Below are 15,274 nucleotides of genomic sequence, written 5' to 3'. Positions count from 1 at the left end.
CCCTTTTCAAGATCTGTGTTGCAGGGGGGTGTCCCTCCCCCCAAGTCAGATTCCCCAGCGTGTGGGTGCTCCCATCCCCCCCTCCAGGCTCTGCGGGGGGTGTCTGTATAAAAAGAGACCATCTCTCACTGTCTTGCCCAGGCTACACTGCAGGGGCTATTTACAGGTGTGATCCCACTACTGATTAGCACAGGAGTTTTGACCTGCTCCGTTTCCGACCTAGGCTGGTTCACCCCTCCTTAGGCAACCTGGGGACCCCAAGCCCCCCAGGATCACCATATTGATGCCAAATGTAGCATGGACACCTGATCAGCACAGTCCCCTGCAGCCCCGAACTCCTGAGCTCAAGCGATCCGCCGGCCTCAGCCTCCCCAGGAGCTGGGATCACAGGCACCAGCCACAGAGCCCGGCTTGTTTTGCAGCCTGGGAGCTGGAGCTTTAAACTCTGCTTGTGAGCTCTGTGCCTTGGCCAGACAGGGACAGCCTGGAACTGGGAAATGCTCCTGCTCCCCCCGCCCCCGTCTCATCTCGAGCTGCAGGCGCCGCTGTCCTCCCAGGTAAGATCCCGGATGTTTCGGTGCCCCCTTCCCCCGCCCAGGTGTCCGGCTACCTCTGCCCCCCATACAGAATCCTGGGTGTGTGGGTGTCCGTCCCTCTGCAGAGGATCCCGGAGTGTGGATGCCCTTGTCCCCCCCTACAAGATCCTGGGTGTGTGGGTGCCACTCTCCCCCCCCCAGTAGATCTCTGGTGGGTGGGTCCCCAGGGTGTGAGTGCTCCCAGCCCCCAATACAGGCTGGGGGGGTTTAACTGGCTCTCCCTGTCCTGCCCAGCCGGTGCTACAGCAGCTGTTCACAGGGGCAGCAACCCCATTGTCACCCTGCAGCTTTAACCTGCTCCAGGGGTGACCTGCTTCCCCCTCCTTTGGGAGCCCGGGGACCCCGAACTTCCCAGAATCACCTGATTGATGCCGAGCTTAGCGCAGACACCGGCTCAGCCTGGCAGGGAGCTGCCCTGAGCCCTGACAACCAGCTTCCCTCCGCCTCCTGCTGCACAGCGAGGATCCCACGTGAGAGCCTTTGTGCCCCACGTGTCCAGCCAGGTCCGTTCCAGCTCCAGCTTTCAACTCTGCTTGTGAGCTCCCCTCTCTGGCCACACGGGGGCAGCACTAACGGCCTCATCTAAATTTGACCCTTCAAACCGCAGATTATAACCCAGCGGGCAGATTATAGCCCAGGAAGCCAAATCCTTCCCCAAACTGACAGCTGAAGCAGAAGATCCCCTTGGAAAGATCAGGAAATTTGCCTTTAAAAACAAGGAAAATGTGCATTGGTCTCTTCTGTCTACAGCGAGAGACTGAAGAAACTCAATTGATTTCATTGACTGGAGGTTAAGAGGGGATTTAGTCACTGATTTTAAATACACAGTTTTAAAAATTCCCAGAGGGGGGAATATCTGATTTGAAAGGGTTCTTTAATTCACCAGACAAAGGTTGAACACGACCCCCTTGGTTTGCAGTCAATGTCACAAAACGCCAACTGGAAATTACCATTTTTTAACCATGAGGCTAATTATCTAGTGGAACAAGTTCTGTGCAGGAATTGGTTAAATCCCCATCACTGCCCTGTGTAAATGAAGACCGCAGCTCTTGCTGCAAGACACCTGGTGTGTGGGTGTCCCTGTTCCCCCTTCAGAACCTCTGGTACATGTCGCTTCCCTCCTCCCAGTTCAAGATCCCCATCATGTGGGTGCTCCCATCCAGGATCTCTGGTGGGTGTCTCTGTCCCCCAACCCATGAACTAGCTCCCGTGTGTGGTTTCCCTGCCTGCCCCCATCCAGGATCTGTGGGTGTCTCTGTTCCCCTTTTCAAGATCCGTGTTGCTTGGGTGCGTCCCTCACCCCAAGTCAGAATCCCCAGCGTGAGGGTGCTCCCATCCCCCGCTCCAGGCTCTGTGGGGGGTGTCTGTATAAAAAGAGACCATGTCTCACTGTCTTGCCGAGGCTACGCTGCAGGGACTATTCACGGGTGTGATCCCACTACTGATTGGCACGGGAGTTTTGACCTGTTCCATTTCCGACCTGGGCCGGTTCACCCCTCCTTAAGCAACCTGGAGACCCCAAGCTTCCCCGGGATCACCATATTGATGCTGAACTTAGTGTGGACACCTGACCGGCACAGCCCGCCGCAGCCCAGAACTCCTGAGCTCAAGCGATCCGCCAGCCTCAGCCTCCCCAGGAGCTGGGATCAGAGGCACCAGCCACAGGGCCTGGCTTATTTTGCTGTCTGGCAGCTGGAGCTTTAAACTCTGCTTGTGAGCTCTGTGCCTTGGCCAGACGGGGACAGCCTGGAACTGGGAAATGCTCCTGCTTCCCCCGCCCCCCTCTCATGTCGAGCTGCAGGCACCGCTGTCCTGCCAGGTAAGATCCCGGATGTTTCAGTGCCCCCCATCCCCTGTCCAGGAGCCCAGGTGTCCGGGTACCTCTGCCCCCCATACAGAATCCTGGATGTGTGGGTGTCCGTCCCTCTGCAGAGGATCCCGGAGTGTGGATGCCCTTGTACCCCCTTAAAGATCCTGAGTGTGTGGGTGCCACTCTCCCCCCCTAGAAGATCTCGGGTGCGTGGTTGGGTGCCCCTGTTCGCCCTTACGGCATCCCTGGTGCACGGGGGCCTCCCTCTGTCCCAACTCAGGGGCCCCAGGGTGTGAGCGCTCCCATCCCCCGATACAGGCTGGGGCGGGGGAGGGGTATAACTGGGTCTCCCTGTCCTGCCCATGCGGTGCTACAGCAGCTGTTCACAGGGGCAGCAACCTCACTGTCAACCTGCAGCTTTAACCTGCTCCAGGGGTGACCCATGCGGGTCGGGAGTGAGGGGCACCAGCAGAGCTGAGAGTCTGCAGATCAGGACTGGGATAGCAGGGGCTGCGGGTCGGGAGTGAGGGGCACCGTCAGAGCTGGTTGACGCCTAAGGGGCTGCGGGTCGGGAGTGAGGGGCACTGGCAGCGCAGTAACTGGGGAGCTCAGCGGGAAATCCAGGGGGCTGCGGGTCGGGAGTGAGGGGCACCAGCAGAGCTCTGGGTGTGGAGATCAGGATTGGGATAGCAGGGGCTGCGGGTCAGGAGTGAGGGGCACCACTAGAGCTGGGGGGAACCCAGGGGGCTGCGGGTCGGGAGTGAGGGGCACCGGTAGAGCTGAAGGAAGCCCAGGGGTCTGTGGGTCAGGAGTGAGGGGCACCAGCAGAGCTGTGAGTCTGGAAGTCAGGACTGGGATAGGAGGGGCTGCGGGTCGGGAGTGAGGGGCACCGGCAGCACAGTGACTGGGGAGCTCTGCGGGAAGCCCAGTCGCTGCAAGTCGGGAGTGAGGGGCACCAGCAGAGCTGTGGATCTGGAGATCAGGATTGGGATAGGAGGGGCTGCGGGTCGGGAGTGAGGGGCAGCAGCAGAGCAGGAGGGAGACCAGGGGGCTGCGGGTCAGGAGTGAGGGGCACCGTCAGAGCTGGTGGACGCCTAAGGGGCTCCGGGTCAGGAGTAGGGGGCAGCAGCAGAACTGTGAGTCTGGAGTCAGGACTGGGATAGCAGGGGCTGCGGGTTGGGAGTGAGGGGCACCAGCAGAGCTGTGGGTGTAGAGATCAGGATTGGGATAGGAGGGGCTGCGGGTCGGGAGTGAGGGGCACCAGCAGAGCTGTGAGGATGGCGGGCGGGTCTGGGATAGTAGGGGCTGCGGGTCGGGAGTGTGGGGCAACTGCAGCGCAGTAACTGTGTAGCTTAGTGGGGAATCCAGGGGGATGCGGGTCGGGAGTGAGGGGCACCAGCAGAGCTGTGGGTGTGGAGATCAGGCCTGGGATAGCAGGGGCTGCGGGTCAGGAGTGAGGGGCACCACTAGAGCTGGGGGGAACCCAGGGGGCTGCGGGACGGGAGTGAGGGGCACCGGTAGAGCTGAAGGGAACCCAGGGGTCTGTGGGTCAGGAGTGAGGGGCACCAGCAGAGCTGTGAGTCTGGAGGTCAGGACTGGGAAAGCAGAGGCTGCGGGTCGGGAGTGAGGGGCACCGTCAGAGCTGGTGTACGCCTAAGGGGCTGCGGGTCGGGAGTGAGGGGCACCGGCAGCGCAGTAACTGGGGAGCTCAGCGAGGAATCCAGGGGGCTGCGGGTCGGGTGTGAGGGGCACCAGCAGAGCTGTGGATCTGGAGATCAGGATTGGGATAGGAGGGGCTGCGGGTCGGCAGTGAGGGGCAGCGGTAGCACAGTGACTGGGGAGCTCCGCGGGAAGCCCAGTCGCTGCAGGTCGGGAGTGAGGGGCACCAGCAGAGCTGTGGGTCTGGAGGTCAGGATTGGGATAGGAGGGGCTGCGGGTCGGGAGTGAGGGGCACCAGCAGAACTGTGGGTGTGGAGATCAGGATTGGGATAGCAGGGGCTGCGGGTCGGGAGTGAGGGGCACCGTCAGTGCTGGGGGGAACCAAGGGGCTGCGGGTCGGGAGTGAGGGGCACCAGCAGAGCTGTGGGTCTGGAGGTCAGCACTGGGATACCATCCAGCCTGATGGTAAGCGATGCCCAGCTGAGCCCATGGCCAGTACGTCCTGCTCCACCCACGACCGGGCTGGGAGTCAGGACTCCTGGTTCTTCTCCCCAGCTGTGGCAGGGCAGTGCAGGCTAGTGGTTAGAGTGGAGGTTGGGAGCCAGGGTATCCGGGTCCCACCGCTAGCTCTGGGAAAGGAGTGGGGGCGAGTCGTGGTGCCCCCCCCGCCAGCTTGAAGTGGTTTCCATCCTGTGCAGGGTTTACAGGTTTGTTCACTGGCTCTCAGCACCTCCCACTATACAAATTGTCCCAGTGCCGCTGGGTCTAGTGGTTAGAGCCGGGGAGGCCGGGAGCCAGGCAGGGGCGGTGGGTATAAGGGGCCCGGGGAGGCACCTGGCCTGTGCTCCACCCAGAGGCCCTGCTCCCACTCGTCCTCTCCCCCGCAAGGCCCCATCCTCACTCCGCCCTTTCCCAAGCTCCATCCGGCCACATGGGGCCGTGGGGGGAGGGGCCGGGGGTGCAAACGGCAGAGAGGCAGGCGGGGGGGGGCCTTGGGGTGGGGGTGAAGAGGCACAAGTGGCAGGGCCTCGGGGGAAGAGACGTGAGAGGTGGGCGGGGGGGGTCAGGGGAGTGGAACAAAGGGGTCCTGAGGGGGGCATGTGGGCGGGGCTGAAGGGGCATGTGGGCGGGGCTGAAGGGGGAGTGTGGGCGGGGCTGAAGGGGCGTGTGGGCGGGGCTGAAGGGGGAGTGTGGGCGGGGTGGAGGGGGCGTGTGGGCGGGGCTTTGGCAGGAGGAGGCTGAGTGGCAGCAGGCCTTGGGGCAGGGCCACAGTCCGGGCCCGCCCAGCCGCCCCAAGTGGAGGAGTCCCAAGCTGCCCATGGAGCCAGGACTCCTGGGTTCTATTCCTGGCTCTCCCCCAGACTCCCAATCTGAGCTGGTGCAGCCCATCTCGCCCTCCCTGGTGCCTCAGTTTCCCCCGTGTGAGGCGGGTCCCAGTGTGAACGGCTGCAGCGCCAGGGAGAATCTCGTCCCTTCTCCTGGCGGCTCCTTGGGAGCCCTGGGGAAGCAGCCAACTGCTGCAGCCCTTGGCTCCCGTCTGGGCAGCCCGGCGTGGGGGTGGGATCTGGGCAATGGGAAGAAGGAATCCCCCCTTCCCCCACCCCACCCCGGGGACATGGGGGGAGGCTGGTGCTGCGGGGGCAGGGAGTCCTGCAGCCCTCGCAGGGGAGAAGGCGCAGGTTCGGCTTGGCTGCTGATGGGGGCGTGGTGGGGGGCACTGCTGGACTGGGGGCTCCCCCCTGCGGGGTGGAGATGGAGCACGGCCTGCTGGGAGCAGACGTCTCCTCTGGCTGGGGGAGGGTGACACTGGCCAAATTGTGGGAGCCCCTGTCCCCCCCCCAGACAAGGGAGGGGCCTCTCAGCCTTGCCGGCTCGTCTCTCTTTCACCAGGATCGGCCCAGCACCTGGCCTGGCCCAGACCCCTTCCTCAGCGCCAGCAGCTGCCCATTGTGGGGAGTGGAGCGGCCGGGGGTGGGGCCTCTCAAGCCCCGGGAGCAGGGCCGGGGCACGGGGGGGCCGGGGCTGCGATGGGGGGAGGTGGGTTGGAGAGATGTCGGGGGGTGAAGCTGGGACTCAGGGGACAGGGCAGGCTGCAGGGAGGAAGTGTGGGGCCACCGGAGGAGCTGGGGGCTGGGAAGCTGCGGGGACACAGCCGGGGGTAGTGGTGACACCGCAGGGGCTGCTCAAGAGGCAGTGGGCTGGGGGCAGGGCGGGAGCTCGGACAGGGGTGGGGTCAGGCTATTGCGGGTCTCCCTGTGACTGGCACCAGACTGCAGGGAACCCCCCGGCCGGCAGCGCCCCCTGCTGGGGGGTCTGATCACTGCAGCCCCGATGCACCCTGCTGGGGGCTCTGGTCAGTGCAGACCCCGCTGCACCCTGCTGGGGTCTAGTCACTGCAGCCCCCGCTGCACCCTGCTGGGGGCTCTGGTCACTGCAGCCCCACGATGCACCCTGCTGGGGCCTCTGGTCACTGCAGGCCCCCGATGCACACTGCTGGGGCTCTGGTCACTGCAGCCCCGATGCACCCTGCTGGGGCTCTGGTCACTGCAGCCCCTGATGCACACTGCTGGGGGCTCTGGTCACTGCAGCCCCCGATGCACCCTGCTGGGGCTCTGGTCACTGCAGCCCCCGATGCACCCTGCTGGGGCTCTGGTCACTGCAGCCCCTGATGCACACTGCTGGGGCTCTGGTCACTGCAGCCCCGATGCACCCTGCTGGGGCTCTGGTCACTGCAGCCCCCACGATGCACCCTGCTGGGGCTCTGGTCACTGCAGCCCCCGCTGCACCCTGCTGGGGCTGTGGTCACTGCAGCCCCCGCTGCACCCTGCTGGGGGCTCTGGTCACTGCACCCCGCTGCACCCTGCTGGGGCTCTGGTCACTGCAGCCCCTGATGCACCCTGCTGGGGCTCTGGTCACTGCAGCCCCGATGCACACTGCTGGGGCTCTGGTCACTGAAGCCCCCGATGCACCCTGCTGGGGCTCTGGTCACTGCAGCCCCGATGCACACTGCTGGGGCTCTGGTCACTGCAGCCCCGATGCACCCTGCTGGGGGCTGTGGTCACTGCAGCCCCCGCTGCACGCTGCTGGGGCTGTGGTCACTGCAGCCCCCGCTGCACCCTGCTGGGGCTCTGGTCACTGCAGCCCCCGATGCACCCTGCTGGGGCTCTGCTCACTGCAGCCCCGATGAACCCTGCTGGGGCTCTGGTCACTGCAGCCCCACTGCACCCTGCTGGGGCTCTGGTCACTGCAGCCCCCGCTGCACCCTGCTGGGGCTCTGGTCACTGCAGCCCCCACTGCACCCTGCTGGGGCTCTGGTCACTGCAGCCCCGCTGCACCCTGCTGGGGGCTCTGGTCACTGCAGCCCCAACCTCACACTGGAACTGGGCGGGGGAAGGTTTCTTCTCGCGCTCCCATTGGTCAGGGCTCTGCCTCCTCTTCCTATTGGCTGTCTAGGGAGAGGCGGAGTTTCGAGAGGGCGTCACGTGGCCTTGAGGCGTTCGCGAGGCGGCTCCTGAGCAGCCCAACCCCGAGCTCCCCTCCCCACTGCCGCCCCTCCCCTCTCTGCCCCGCCCCAACCCCTGAGCTCCCCTCCCCCACTGCCGCCCTCCCCTCTCTGCCCCGCCCCAACCCCCTGAGCTCCCCTCCCCAGTGCCGCCCTCCCCCCTCTCTGCCCTGCCCCAACCCCTCCCGGAGCTCCCCTCCCCAGTGCCGCCCTCCCTCCCTGTCCCGCCCCCACCCCTGAACTCCCCTCCCCACTGCCGCCCTCCCCTCCCTGTCCTGCCCCCACCCCCGTGCTCCCCTCCCCAGTGCAGCACCTCCTCTCTGCCCCGCCCCCAACACCCCTGAGCTCCCCTCCCCAGCGCAGCCCATCCCCTCCCCGCCCCCAACACCCCTGAGCTCCCCTGATGCCGCCCCTCCCCTCTTCTGCTCCTGCACTCAAACACCCCTGAGCTCCCCTCCCCAGTGCCGCCCATCCCCTCTCTGCCCCGCCCCAACCCCTGAGCTCCCCTCCCCAGTGCCGCCCCTCCCCTCTCTGCCCCGCCCCCAACCCCTGAGCTCCCTCCCCAGTGCCACCCATCCCCTCTATGACCCCGCCCCAACACCCCCGAGCTCCCCTCGCCCAGTGCCGCCCATCCCCTCTCTGTCCCCGCCCCAACCCCACCCCGTGGTCCCCTCCCCAGCGCCGCCCATCCCCTCTCTGCCCCCGCCCCAACCCCCCCCGAGCTCCCCCTCCCCCACTGCCGCCCATCCCCGAGCTCCCCTCCCCAGTGCCGCCTCCCCTCTCTGACCCCGCCCCCAACCCCCAAGCTCCTCCCCAGCGCCGCCCCTCTGCCCCGCCCCAACACCCCCGAGCTCCCCGATGCCGCCCATCCCCTCTTCTGCTCCCGCACTCAAACACCCCAGAGCTCCCCCTCCCCAGTGCCGCCCATCCCCTCTCTGCCCCGCCCCAACCCCCTGAGCTCCCTCCCCAGTGCCGCCTCCTCTCTCTGCCCCGCCCCAACCCCTGAGCTCCCCTCCCCAGTGCCACCCATCCCCTCTATGACCCCGCCCCAACACCCCGAGCTCCCCTCGCCCAGTGCCGCCCATCCCCTCTCTGTCCCCGCCCCAACCCCACCCCGTGGTCCTCCCCCCCAGCGCCGCCCATCCCCTCTCTGCCCCCGCCCCAACCACCCCGAGCTCCCCTCCCCACTGCCGCCCATCCCCTGAGCTCCCTCCCCAGTGCCGCCCTCCCCTCTCTGACCCCGCCCCAACCCCAAGCTCCCCTCCCCAGCGCCGCCCCTCTGCCCCCGCCCCAACACCCCCGAGCTCCCCGATGCCGCCCATCCCCTCTTCTGCTCCCGCACTCAAACACCCCGAGCTCCCCTCCCCAGTGCCGCCCATCCCCTCTTCTTCCCCCAAACACCCCTGAGCTCCCCCTCCCCAGTGCCGCCCATCCCCTCTCTGCCCCGCCCTCAACCCCCGAGCTCCCCTCCCCAGTGCCGCCCATCCCCTCTATGACCCCGCCCCAACACCCCCTGAGCTCCCCCTCCCCAGTGCCGCCCCTCCCCTCTCTGCCGCCGCCCCAACACCCCCACGAGCTCCCCTCCGCCAGTGCCGCCCATCCCCTCTCTGCCCCGCCCCAACACCCCCACGAGCTCCCCTTCCCGGTGCCGCCCATCCCCTCTCTGCCCCGCCCCAACACCCCTGAGATCCCCTCCCGGTGCCGCCCATCCCCTCTGCCCCGCCCCAAAGACCTCCCCAAGCTCCACCTCCTCCAGTGCCGCCCCTCCCCTCTGACCCCGCCCCAACACCCCTGAGCTCCCCTCCCCGATGCCGCCCATCCCCTCTCTGCCCCCGCCCCAACACCCCTGAGCTCCTCCCCAGTGCCGCCATCCCCTCTTCTTCCCCCAAACACCCCTGAGCTCCCCTCCCCAGTGCCGCCCATCCCCTCTCTGCCCCGCCCCAACACCCCCAAGCTCCCCTCCCCAGTGCCGCCCATCCCCTCTGCCCCGCCCCAAACACACCCCGACACTGCTCCTGGTTTTGGGAGGGGAAAAGGAGAAAGGACAATAGAAGCAAGAGACGAAGAGAAAGGAGGGAGGGAGGGAGGGAGGAAAAGGTGAAACAAAAAGAACAAACCCTAATGTCCCCACTGATTCTATGGGACAAAATCCCAGGTACGGAATAAAATTCTGCCTCCTTAAGCTCGTGTTTTCCATGCCTAGAATTCAGCTGTCACCAGATGGATCAGACTGAACAGGTTTCAAACCTCGAGGAGGCTCTTACCTTCTAAACAGGGACGGCTGTTTTCTAGTAAAATCAGGAAAAGGGAAGGAGAAAACTCGAAAGAGGTTCCTCCTGGCGCTCACGTACCTGAACCCGAATACTCTCTCAGTCCTCAAAGAGAGACCTGGAGAAGGAGACTTGCTGAAGCAAAGCCACAGGGGTCTCTGAGGTTTCCCTGGCCCCTCGCCCCTCTCCTGCCTGGCTGATGTCAGCATCTCTCTGTGAGGTCACCACCTCCCACCGCCTTTGACCAATAGTCTGAGGTCCTGCAAAAGGCCTTTGTGATGTCACTGCCACACCCCTCCCTTGCTGTGCTAATGTCCTGCCCCTGGCCAGGCACTTTGGAGGTTTGAGCTACTCCCTGGGGATCACCCCACTCAAGGAGCGTTCGTTCTAGGAAGCAAGCCGGCTAGACAGGAAAACATCAGACGCTGCTCCCAATGCTACACTCAGTTTTTCAGAAATTGGTCGACTTTATGACCAGAAGAGACCATTAGACCATCTAATCTGACCCCCTGCATATCACAGGCCTCCTGAATGACACAAGAGCTACTTTTGGGGCAAACACATTCCAGAAAGGCATCTAGCCTTCATCAAATGACATCAGGAGATGGCAAATCCACCACTTTCCTTGGTAGCTTGTTCCTGTGGTGAATCATCCTCGCTGTTGAATATTTGTGTCTTATTTGTAATATGAATTTGTCTCTTTTCACCTTCCAGCGATTGGGTCTTGTTATGCCTTTCTCTGCTCGATTAAAGAGCCCTTTTATACCCAATCTCTTCTCTCCATTAAGGCCCTTCAACACTTCAATGAAGTCACCTTTCAATCTTCTTTTGATAAGCTAAACAGGTTGAGCTCGTTCAATAGCTCACTAGAAGGCATTTTTCTCCAGCCCTGAGAACATTTATTGGCTCTTTGGTCATCAGATTCCTGAACTGCAGCTGGATGTGGCTCTTGTTCTTCTGCACAGCACAGCTCCTGGAGAAGAGGGATCTGCAAATGTACATTCGTATGATACCTTTGTTTAATTGATGAAAACATAAACTAGACACTTAGAGGATTGGAACGGATTTCAGCTGATGGACAGCTTTGCTAGGTTTTTATGCATTTGGACAGCGAAATGTTGAGTGTTTACATTCATATCAAGCACCCCCGTATAGTGGAGCTCCTGAACAGAATGGAGAATGGAAAAATAAATGTTTTCCTTTTTTTAAAAAAAAGAAAGAAGGTTATAAGAGAACACAGGAGTTTGAACGAAGGACCACTTGAGCTGCAGTTAAGCACTCTACCACTAAGCTATACCCCCATGACAACAGGATTATAGAATTGTGATCTCCAGGACTTTGAAGGACAGACCCTGCTTCATTGAGCTCCGTTGCCATTCCCAGACCACAGGTGGTTTTAAAAATGGGGTTTGATTAAACTTCTTAAATGTGGCAACCACCACAGCTTGCACACCCACCGATATAGCTTCTCCCACTGACATAGCTGCCACCTCTTGGGGAAGTGGATTAATTACACCCACAGGAAAACTCTCTCCCCTCAGCATAGAGCAGTGGTTCTCAAGCTGTGGGTCAGGACCCCAAAGTGGGTCATAACCCTGTTTTAATGGGGTTGCCAGGGCTGGCATTAGACTTGTTGGTGCCTGAGGCTGAAGCCAAAAGTCTGAGCCCCACCACCCAGGGCTGAATCCCTCAAGCTTTGGTTTTGCACTCCCTTAACTGGGGCAGGGCTCAGGCTTTGGCTCCCCCCTGCCCCTGCCTGGTGTGGAGGGGCTTGGTCCCTCTTTCCAGGGCCATATAGTAAGGTTTTTTTTTTTTTTAGCTGAAGGGGGTTGCAGTGAAAGGAAGTTTGAGAAACCCTGGCATAGAGCCTCTGAATATGTCTAGACTTGGCTCCCTGTGGGTGATCAGACACTGAAAGTGCAGCCATGGAGACACCACACACCAGCCTTGCCCAGCAGGCAAGAATCAAACCTCCACAGAAAAACACCTGTTGTTTTCTAACCCATCTCCCTAAGCCCTCAGTCACCACCACTTAACAAAGGGGCTTTTCTACACTATGGTTCTGGTCTCACTGAAAGGTCATTTCCAGTTGTTTGCTCAGACCAGCATTAGGGAAAATGGTGCCCTGGGCAAAGCTTGTACTTTGGCACTTCCCCATTGCCCCTGGATGATCCCCACTCCCCCTTTACCGCTAGCTCCTGCACTCCCAACCCTTGCACCTCCTTCACCCCTAACTCCTGCCCCTCCTGTGCCCCCTTTGCCCTTAACTCCCTGTGCCACCAGCCATTGCCCCTCTCCTGCAGCCCCTTCACATGGTTCCAGTGCTGGGGGCCCCGCACTTGTTCTCCCTTTCCCTGGGCTTTGGCATCACTAGCCCCTGATTAGTGAGTAGGGTTCAGTGGTCCCCAAAATGTGGGGCATGACTCCTAGGGGACACAGAGGAACATTCATGGGGCACCTCAGGGCCCGAGCCAGCCCCATGGAGGAGCAGCACTCAGCCCCACTCAGCCCCAGCTCTTCCCCAACCCCACCCTCAGCCTGGGGCTCTGATTCCCTGCTCGGCCTCCACCCCCTTACCCCTGTCTGCACCCCTCTCCCCAGCAAGCAACAGCCCCACTCCCAGCCTCGGTTCTTGACTGCGGCCTCTGAGGGGCCACAGCCAGGGATAAGAGGGCACAGTGTAAAATGTTTGGGGACCACTGTTTTAGGGTGACGTTCTCAATCACTTCTATGAAGTCCAATAAAAGCTATTCCTCACCCATCCACCCACCCTTCCATCAGGACAGACTAGGTACGTTCTGCTGCCCTTCACTCATGCAGGAAGGATAATAACATTTAATTCCACTCAATCCTAAAGTGATTTGTAACCCGCCACCAGCCAAAACTGGTCATTTGGGGGAAGCGGCCCCATCATGCTGCATAGCTAGGCAGAGTAGGTGTGTCTGTGCAAACACGGTCTGTTCCTGAAGTCTTTCCCCCAGCTCCTCACTAGATGCGAGGGGGGAGCTCATTCAGCCCCTGCTTCCACTTAGTATTTACAAACTCATTATTGTCCCTAGCTCTGCTGGCCTTAGATTTCTCCTCCTGTCTCTTTCCTAACAGCTCAGCTGAGATGGCCAAGTGGTTAAGGTGATGGACTGCTAATCCATTGTGCTCTACACACATGGGTTTGGATCCCATCCTCATAGGATGCAATTAGTCTTTACCCCTCCTTTGTAGACAACCATCTCCCCCTTTGGTACAATGACAGATTGTACAATGTTGCTTCTTGCAAACAAAAACCTTCTCAGAAACTCACTACTCCCTTGCTTTAAATTAAATGTCTAAATCCCAGATTTCTTAAAAAAAATTCTCTAGTGCTGTATTTCTTAGTTTTTATCTCAAAAGGGAACATCCTCATCATCTCCCCCAAACACCCTGGGACCTGCCCAAATTATTAAAATACCATCAACCCGAGCAAGGCCAGAGCGGTGAACCAGAGCTAGTGTCTAGGCCAAGCTGCTCTGAAGGAGGCAACTCAAACATTTTCTCCCTGCTTCCCTTGGCAAGGTCTGACTGAGAAAACAAAATTTCCCAAACTGAAAATTTTCTGCTGAAAAACCAATACTAGTCTGGTTGGGGACTTTGGTTTGCAAGTATTATTGTTATTATTCTCTTCTGATTTCTGAATCAGTTCAGTTCAGTCTTTGTCCTCCAGGTGTGTTTCCAGCTGCTGAGTTGTGGCGGAGAGAGGCCAAGTCATGATGTCTCTTCCCCTCTTTCATAGTTTCTTCCCACTTGCTAGGAAGCTCCTTTGCTACGATGTGAGTCAAGCAGTGTCCATTGTCGCTGTGCTATCTCGGAGAAGCCTGCATTGTACACGGTTCCTGGGCTAGTCCTTGGCAGTGTGGATCCCTTCAATGGGCCAGCAGCGAGTCTGGCTCCTCCCTTGTCACACCTGAAAGGTTTGTGTGTGATTCTTTGGACAGGTCTACACTACAAAATTAGGTTGGTGTAATTACATTACTTAGGCTGGCAATGCAGTTCTATCAAGCTAATCCCGGTATAGATAGTGGCTCAGCTGTCAGAACTTTCTGGAGCTATGAAAGGGGAGGGGCCCAGCCTCTGTAGCAAGAATGCAGGGCAGGCGAGTTCACGGCAGATGTGGTGGGATACTGGTGGAGGCCAGTTATGGTGATATAATGACCAGCAGCATTTACACTGACATTTGTCACTTTAAGTTTGCTGCAAAAAGCACTAGGCCTCTCGTCGAGGTGGTTTTATTTTGTCACCAAAACAGGGCAATTTTGTCGCCAGACGTGGCATTGCAGAGTGTGCACCAGCCACAAGCTGCCGACCGAGGGAGCGTTGTGTGTTTTTCACACATCTGAGCAATATAATGATGCTGAAGTAACCTTGTAGTGCAGACCTGCCCAAAGATTCTCACACACACACAGAGCTTGCAAGGAAAACCTCACCTGCTCCTCTGCTTTGCAGAATCCAAACACAAGCAAAGCTTGTCAGGCCCCGGTGGGGATGGCAGGGAGTCAGGTGTGGGCAGACAGTGTGCTGTTGCCACAGGCAGGCACCATGGCTTAGCTGGCTAAAGCACCTGTCTTGTAAACAGGAGATCCTGGGTTCAATTCCCAGTGGTGCCTCATTGACTAACTCTTGAGCAGCCTGGTATTGGCTACTGTGGGAGGACGAAACACAGAGCTCTTTGGTCCAGCCCAGTGTAGTTGTTTAAATTATTCTCACAGGCACTGATAACAGACTTACTGAAAGTTTGGAAGTTAAGAGCTGATAGGTCAGTGTTCTAGCCTGTCACAGATGATCCTGCTTCCTCTGGGACAGGGGCAGGTCTGGGCTCTCAGGCTGAATGGCTCATTGTGGCTGGCAGAAACTGTGAGCAGCTCATTCAGTTTGCACCGAGGGTTGAGTCCTGCTTTGTGCACCGTGTGTGAGAATGAAAATCCTAAACTGCCCTTTGAAATAACGAATGCAGCAGGACGTGTTATTGTCCATGCCCCAAAGCAGACAGACCAATGGAGAAATGCCGTTGAGTCGAGGGTAATACTCCACTGCCATTTTACCTTGTTTGCTTGCTAAACTCCCTCCCAACCTTGAGGGCTCCCAGAGCCCGGTATTGAGCCTGAGCCGAGATGTCTACGCTGCAAATTTACCACCCCATGGCCCTAGCCTGGGAGCCTGCACTGGCACGGGACAGCGCTGGGTGTTTCATTGCAGTGTGGACATAGCCTAGCATTATGTCTACACTGCCATTAACACACCCAAGTCACTATTCTCAAACCCTGGGTCAGTTGATTCTTAAGGGCAGGAGGAACAGGGACTCCCACCTCTGTAGCATGGGGGTGGGTCACCTGCTGGGATCATCTGGGCATATTTCACCTCGTCAGTTCCCTGCCATTGCCTTGGGGGCCCCTTGTTCGCTGCCTCT

The 15,274-nt window shown here is 60.1% G+C and overlaps 1 non-coding gene across 1 annotated transcript; it reads left to right on the top strand.

The window, feature by feature from the left end:
* Positions 1–14,400: 14,400 nt before the first annotated feature.
* Positions 14,401–14,474, top strand: TRNAT-UGU. The gene has a single exon. It is a non-coding gene; the product is annotated as a tRNA-Thr (tRNA).
* Positions 14,475–15,274: the final 800 nt, after the last annotated feature.

The sequence above is a fragment of the Mauremys reevesii genome, linkage group 12 (assembly GCF_016161935.1).
Source record: "Mauremys reevesii isolate NIE-2019 linkage group 12, ASM1616193v1, whole genome shotgun sequence".
NCBI classification, from domain to species: Eukaryota; Metazoa; Chordata; order Testudines; family Geoemydidae; genus Mauremys; species Mauremys reevesii.
This window is presented reverse-complemented; position numbering and strand designations above follow the sequence as displayed.